Here is an 8192-nt window from a genome sequence, read left to right as displayed (position 1 = left end):
AACTTTTTATCAGGATGCTTCAAAGAGTATTTTCCCAAAGTATGAACGAAATCCACTGGGCCCTAATTTCCATAAGGTTTGTGGGGTACTTTCAAACCACACCCCCCCCCCCTTAAAGGACTGTGGGCTGGAACACTGTTCGGTCTAGTCTCAATTTTGCTTCTTTGGAGATGTTTGTTGCTCTTAGTAGTTCGTGTAGGACTCACAGTCTTCCTTCCTCACGAATTTCACTTCGCAATGTCTTATCTTTCTTTTCCTTTACTTGCTAGGGTTACTCCTAGATACTCAAATTTTGTCACCTTTTTGAAGCAATACTCTTTTACTCTCATTGTTTGTGGTAGTCTTCATATGAGGTAGACACACATATGTATGTTAAAAAGGAAAGAATTTCTCTCATTGGCTGTATACCATAATCAAAAATTACTAAGGAAGAAAAATCTTGTCTTGTAGGTAGATGGTATATTATTAAAATTTTCTCAAAAAATTTTAATAAATCATATACCATCTACCTACAAGAGAAGATTTTTCTTCCTTAGTAACATAATATGTATGTCTTCATATACGATTTGCCCCATTTCCATATACTTTGTTTGTTGTTCATTAATAATAATCAGTCCGCATTCGCTTAAATGGGTTTGAAAATCCTCTGCAGTCCCCTTTCAGTTCTTACCATTAACACTATATCGTCCGCAAATGCTTTTGTTCTATTGTCTTAAATCATACCTTTCATCAGTAATCAGTACCAGGAAAGAGAAGAGAAAATACGGGGGATTTACACTACCCCAAGAAACTAACGCTCCGCCTTAAAAATGAGTCTCAAATTTTTTATGTTTCGAATTTCCTAAACCTGTTTTTCGGTTTAAGTGATTTTTGAAGTTATACTTCTTTAGGCGCGATAGAGAGTGAATTTTTATTATTCTGCGCGCATGCGCACACAGACAGTATGTTATTCGTTGCTAAATCACTGTTTAAAGTATTTTATTTCATTGAAATCATATAATAGAAGTATAACTTCTTACGTGCGTACAAAGTACACACACATTCTTTTTTTTTTTAATATATTGTAGCGTTATTCTTTAACAATATCGCTGTAATAATATTGTTGCTAGCTAGGTAAATTGTTATTGTACCTGTCAATTAGCGGGTGTACCAATCAAACTGTGGTTTTTCTCAAAGTTCACCACACCCTGAGGAATATTCTACTTTAACAACTAGCCATGTTTTTCATCAATACAGGGTGTACGACCAACTTTAAAGGATAATTCTACATGAAAAACAAATGACAGTTTGCTTTATAAACTTATATCCGCAAATGCTTCGTTTCCGAGATACGGGGTGTTGAAATTTATCTTACAAACTGACGATTCATTTATTGCTCTAAAAGCGGTTGAGATATGAAAATGAAATTTGGTGGGTTTTAAGAGGTAGTTATTACGCATTTTTTGATATAAAATTAAGAATTTTATATTCATCATTGGCGTGCATACTGGTAATATGACCTGTATGCGCGCCAATGGAGAATATAAAATTTTTAATTGTATGTCAAACAAGGCGCAATAACTGTAGTATACAAAAGAAAATACCGAATAGAACGTGGTTCCAGCCATATAATTATTCAAGAAAATACATCACACGTCTTCGTTTTGATCGCGCCTGTTATCCCACACATCTGCATAAAATTCGTGTTCTCGAAAATGATCGATGTCCAAATTGTGATAAATAATTACACTTTTATAAAAAAGAACTTTTTTATAATAAAACCTTTTTATGATTTATAGGAAAGAATATAAAATAATTTAACGATAAACGATTTAACGATAAAATGCTTAAATTCCAAAAATTACACTTTAATAAAAAAGTAATTTTTATAATATCACGGTTTTGTTATTGTACTCGTATATAGGACAAAATATCTTGGGAATGAATAATTAACTTATAAAATATGAATTTTTAGCAGGTGAATTAACTGTTATTTATAATTATGATTCCAAAAATTACACTAGTATAAGATAGCATTTTTTATAATATCACGGTTTTTTAAAATGGTATATATAATTTTAAGTATATAAACTTTTAGTTATTTATTAAAACAATTAAAAAAAGATACGCAACAGCCGGGTTCCAACTGGGGACCTCTCGATCTGCCACTGAGGCACCATCAGTTTGTAGATATCGATTTATTAACGTACTTTAAAATATCATTGCATTAGTCACATTTTTAAAATAGTTTGAAATTATAAAAAATCGATTTATCCATACGGTGTGATTGGTCAGTGGGGTAAAGCTTTGTAGATCCGTTATAGTAATTAGTCCTGTCGCCAGGGGGGGTACAACGGCCTCGTTAATTCAGATGGACTTACCCAAATTTTTTTTATGTATTTTGACCCGTAGAACACGAATTTTTTGGGTAACAGTTGATCCGGATGTCGATAAGATTGTTATAGACCAAGAACTTGAGGAATCAAATAACAGCGATTTTGGCAAAACAAAACAATATTTTGTATTTTTTGGGTCATTTTAAGCAAAAAATATTTCTACAAGTTTTTTAGTAGGATGCACAGTTTTCGAGATAAACGCGGTTGAACTTTCAAAAAATCGAAAAACTGCAATTTTTAAACCCGAATAACTTTTGATTAAAAAATAAAATAGCAATTCTGCTTAGCGCCTTTGAAAGTTCAAGTCAAATTATGTCGGTTTTGATTATTTGCATTGCTAAAAATTTATTGTGTTATTGCTAAACAAAGCTACAAACAACTAGTGCGTGAGTGATGTTTCTATGATTTCTCATTTAAAATCGAACGAGTAGGTAGAATAGGTACTAGTGCAATCAAGACTATTTCTACGTTACATGCGTTAAAACGCATGTAAAAGCACGGGAAACCCTACGTGTTTATAGCTTTGTTAAACAATAAAAAAATAAATTTTTACCAATGCAAATAATCAAAACCGATATAATTTGACTTAAACTTTCAAATGCGGTAAGCAGACTTGCTATTTTATTTTTTAATCAAAAGTTATTCGGGTTCAAAAATTGCAATTTTTCGATTTTTTTAAAGTTCAACCGCGTTTATCTCGAAAACTGTGCATCCTACGAAAAAACTTGTAGAAATATTTTTTACTTAAAATGGCCCAAAAAATACAAAATATTGTTTTGTTTTGCCAAAAATCGCTGTTATTTGATTCCTCAAGTTCTTGGTCTATAACAATCTTATCGACATCCGGATCAACTGTTACCCAAAAAATTCGTGTTCTACGGGTCAAAATACATAAAAAAAACTTGAGTAAGTCCATCTGAATTAACGAGGCCGTTGTACCCCCCCTGGCGACAGGACTAAATAGATAGTAATAAAAGTTAATAACAAAAATTGTAGCCAACTTTGATTACAGATTGATAATCAGTAATCGTAAATTATTGTAAGTTTTAGACAATTATTCAGTCATGGCTTAATTAAAATTTGGAAAGATTAAGACCCGTAATTATTAATAATTTTGCTCTAAAAAATGAAAATATCTCGAAAACTAATAAATTTACACATAGGAAATGTTATACAAAAATTATAGTATGGTAATGGTACTTTTCGATAATGATATAAAATACAGGGTGGTCTATTTAAAATTACTGAGAAAATAATGTACTTGCGTTTTGACTCACCCTGTATTCAATATAAAGAAAATTAGCAAAACAACCATTTACGAAAATTTTGACAATAAATTAAAAAATATGACCTTAATAAACCATTTCCCTTGTGCTTGCTTTTATTTATAAAGGTAGTTAAACTTGTTACGATTTTCATATAAAATTGGTTATAACTTTGTAAATACCGCTTATAACATACCAAACATTTATATTTTTGTAATCGAAAAGTTTCGAAGATTTCGAATATAAAATAAAATACAAGGTGGTCTATTTAAAAAAAAACATAAGTTTGGTCTGCCACTATGTTATCGAACACCCTGTAACATTCTAACAAATTTTGTAATGTGAAGCTCAAAGTTCGCTACAATTTTTGTTATTAAGTTTTATCGCTATACATTACTATAACGGATCTACGGAGCTTAACCTCACTAATTATCTATCACCCTGTATAATAAAAGTTAAATATTGCATTGTTAGTTAGTTCTAAGCTGTCCTGAAAATTTCAGGTGTCTAGGTAGCCTAGAACTATTTTTAAAATGGATTACAAAATTTGCGGAGTCCGTGACACCAACCAAGCCAAGTATATAAAAAGGTTTTAAAAAAAGGTGATTTAGATCATATTTTTTTTAATGTCAAAAATATAAGAATGAAACAGATCGATTTATTCAGCAGCTACATTGACTTAAGATACCAGCTCCTTTTAATATCCTTAGTATCTTAGCCAATGGACAAGAGAGTATGTATGTATAATGCATTGGTGATGTTTCTATCAAGTACCAAAATAGTTTTGTAGTGTCAAGTATTAAAAGTATATGTATGCATATGTGTATGTATGTATATAGAGAAAATGTGGTGAGCAACTTGCACAGTCCATAGCAAGGCAGCTTTCGAATTAAGTAGGGTGCCGCGGAAGATAAAAACCAAGAAAAAACTTGCTATGGAACTTTGAGGACCTCACCGTCTTGTTTATTATTATTCTTATATTATTATTATTGTTATTACATTTTTGTAGATCGTTTTTGAACACACCTCTGATGTTGAAAGGAGGCTATTAGCTTACCTTAGCTTAGTACCATATTTTTATTTCAGTACTTAAATTACGTCTCAACAGCTACTGAACTAATTTTTCTTCGTTACTGATATTTTATGGACTTGCGGTCTTTAAATATTTATTCTTCTTTATTAAAAAAGGAAGTTAGTTCAATGATAGAAAAAAAAAGAATATTTTAGAAATAAAATCGATCACTCCAGTAATAAAAATAAAACAGTATGGAATATGGTCAATTGTATTAAGGGCAAAAAGACCGATAATTCTATACCAAAAGTAGAATACAAAAATCAAATAATCACTAATTCTTTTGATAAAGCAATGGCTTTTGGTGATCATCTCTCAGTTGCCGTTGTTAATAAGCTTACGGCCCATTTTGGCTCTAATTTCTCACGCAGTTGTACCACCGGTCCACAACTGAACAATAGTATGTTTTTTAATCCAGTTGTAGATGATATTATTGAAATTATTAATAATTTGCCAAATAAAAAATGTTCTGGACCCGACGGTGTTCCGGCTTCAGTGATTAAAGGTTGTAAATCAATTATAGCACCCACGTTAGCTAATATTGTAAACATATCAGTTACTCAAGGTAAGTTTCCTTCTAGTCTGAAACTTGGGTCAGTAATTATGCTTTTCAAAAAAGGTGACCGTCTGAATATGGATCATTATCGTCCTATACATTTATTAAGCTTGTTTTCTAAAATAATCGAAAAGGCTGCGAGTAGTAGAGTTGAAAAATTCTTATCGAGTTTCAAACTGATCTGTAATAATCAACATGGTTTTCGTCAAGGATCATCTACTGAGACTAGCTTGGTTGAGTGTACTCAATTTATTAGTGATAGGATGGATGAGGGTCAATTTGTTGTATCCTTGATGTTTGACTTAAGTAAGGCGTTCGATACTGTTGATCACGTATTCGTTAGCAAAAAACTGGATTCTTTAGGTATTAGAGGTCCCCTCAATGATTGGTTTATGTATTTTCTTAAAAACAGGAAAATGATAGTGAAAATTGATGATACACTATCCAGTCCGTACGACATAGATATGGGCACCCCACAAGGAAGTGTCTTAGGTCCACTAATTTTCTTAATTTTTATTAACGATCTTCCTTCTTATATATCTGAAGGCAAGGTCCTTATGTATGCGGATGATACGTGTATAATTCTCTCTGATTTTACAGAAAAAGGTTTAAATGAGAAAATAAACATTGTTCTTAACGAATTTTCAAAATGGTGTCATAGTAACAAACTCATGATAAACTATGATAAAACAATCTCCGTCAACTTCCACACTATTCAAAGATTTCCACCGGACTGTAGTTTTTTGTTTAATAATGTTTTAGTAACACCAACCAAGTCAGCAAAGTTTCTAGGAACAACCTTAGATAGCAGTTTGTCTTGGGTACCACAAATAAATATTACTTGTAAAAAATTAAACAATTGCTTTTATCTTCTGTCGACACTAAAACAAATGTCCTGACGAAAACAGCAGCAAAATTGAAAACACGCAACAATATAATACAGAAACTCTGCGGCACTACATGGGGGTCCACAGCATCAACATTAAGATCCTCTGCTCTTGGCCTGATATATCCGGTGGCAGAATACTGTGCTCCAGTGTGGCTAAATAGCAGGCATACCCACCTGGTCGACACCCAACTAAACCGTACTATGCGTATGATAACAGGCACAATTAAGCCCACCCCTACAATGTGGCTACCTACCCTTAGTAATATAGCACCACCCAACCTACGCCGCGAACATGCATTGGTTAAAGAATATAACAAAATAATGGACAGTCGCCAGCTTCTAGTCCACAACGACATCCCCGATATTCTTGGAAACCGTCTCCGATCCAGGTTACCCCCTCTACAATCTGCTCAAGCGCTGCAGCAATCCAACTTTGACTTAAATACCCGATGGAGAGAAGATTGGGAAAGTAGGACAGATCCGCATTACCATAGTCTACCGGACATCATAGGGAAACCTGGCGAATTTGAACGTCCCCGTAAGATTTGGGCAGCCCTTAATCGAATTCGAACAAACTGTGGAAGATGCGCCGACTCCCTCCACAGATGGGGTAAACTCCCCTCGCCTTCTTGTGACTGCGGCGCTGCAAGACAGACGATCAGTCACATTGTTCAGGACTGCCCACGCGGAGCATACACAGGCGACCCTATAGACTTTGTAATGGCAACCGAAGGGTCAATCGAATATATAAAAAAATTGGACATCTGTTTGTGATGCATTGTATAATGCATAAATCTAAATATATTCTGTGATATACTTAAGCCATACGCTAAATAAATAAACTAAAACAAATGTTGGATAGGAATACATTATTATCCATTTATTACTCTTATGCATATTCCGGTATTTCATATAATGTAATAGTATGGGGCCAATCGATCGATGTTCAGCGAGTTTTCGTTCTTCAAAAACGGCTGATTCGACTAATATTCGACTTACCATTCCGAACTTCATGTCGAGATACTTTTAGACATTTTAAAATCTTAAGAGTCCCATCTATTTACATCTATAAATTAGTTTCATATGTGTTTAAGAAGAGATATAATTTGTTGAAATTTTCGGATCTACATTCATACAATACCAGGCATAAGGACAATTTTATTTTGAATAAAATATACCACAATTTTTCAAAAAAATCACCTTTATACTCAGGTATCTCGTTATATAATATGCTACCAGAACAATTAAAGAGTTCAAACTCAACAACTCTGTTTCAGAAAAAACTTAAAAGATTACTGGTAAATGGATGTTTTTATTCCATTCAGGAATTTAAAGACAGCCGTATGAACTACGCCTAGTGTAATTTATTTATAATCACTGTTTTTTGTGTTATGTGTATTTTTGTATTGTTATCTGTGTTTTGACTATGTGTATGTTGTGTATGTTAACACACTATATTTTATATTTACATGTAATTAACTTAACTCATTACTTATTATTATATACGTATTATATATTTTGACACATTCAATCTGTATGTTTACAGCGTAAAAGGACTAAATAAATTTGATTTGATTTGATTTAGTAGTCATGTTGTGACTGGCCGATTGAGATAAAGTCCATGCCATTAAAAAAACTACCTCTTAAAACCTATCAAATTTCAATTGCATATCTCAACCGGTTTTAGAGCAATAAATAAACCGTCAGTTTGTAAGAAAAATTTCACATCCCGTATCTCGGAAACGAAGCATTTGAGGACATATGTTTATAAAGCTAACTGTCACTATTTTTTCATGCCGAATTACTCCTTAAAGTTTGCCGCACTTATTTAGAAACAACCTGTAGTGATAAAGAACATGGGTAGTTGTTAAAGTGTCTAACTTTTTTTTATCCAACATAAGCGAATGACTCAAAAAACAGTATTTTATAAATGATAGAATATTCCACAGATTGTGGTGAACTTTCGAGAAAAACCACAGTTTGATTTGTACACTCGGTATACAGTGAAAATTTCTCTCTTTAGCAATAATTTTAT

The sequence above is a fragment of the Diabrotica virgifera genome, chromosome 4 (assembly GCF_917563875.1).
Source record: "Diabrotica virgifera virgifera chromosome 4, PGI_DIABVI_V3a".
Classification (NCBI taxonomy): domain Eukaryota; kingdom Metazoa; phylum Arthropoda; class Insecta; order Coleoptera; family Chrysomelidae; genus Diabrotica; species Diabrotica virgifera.
Note: the sequence above shows the minus strand (reverse complement) of the source record.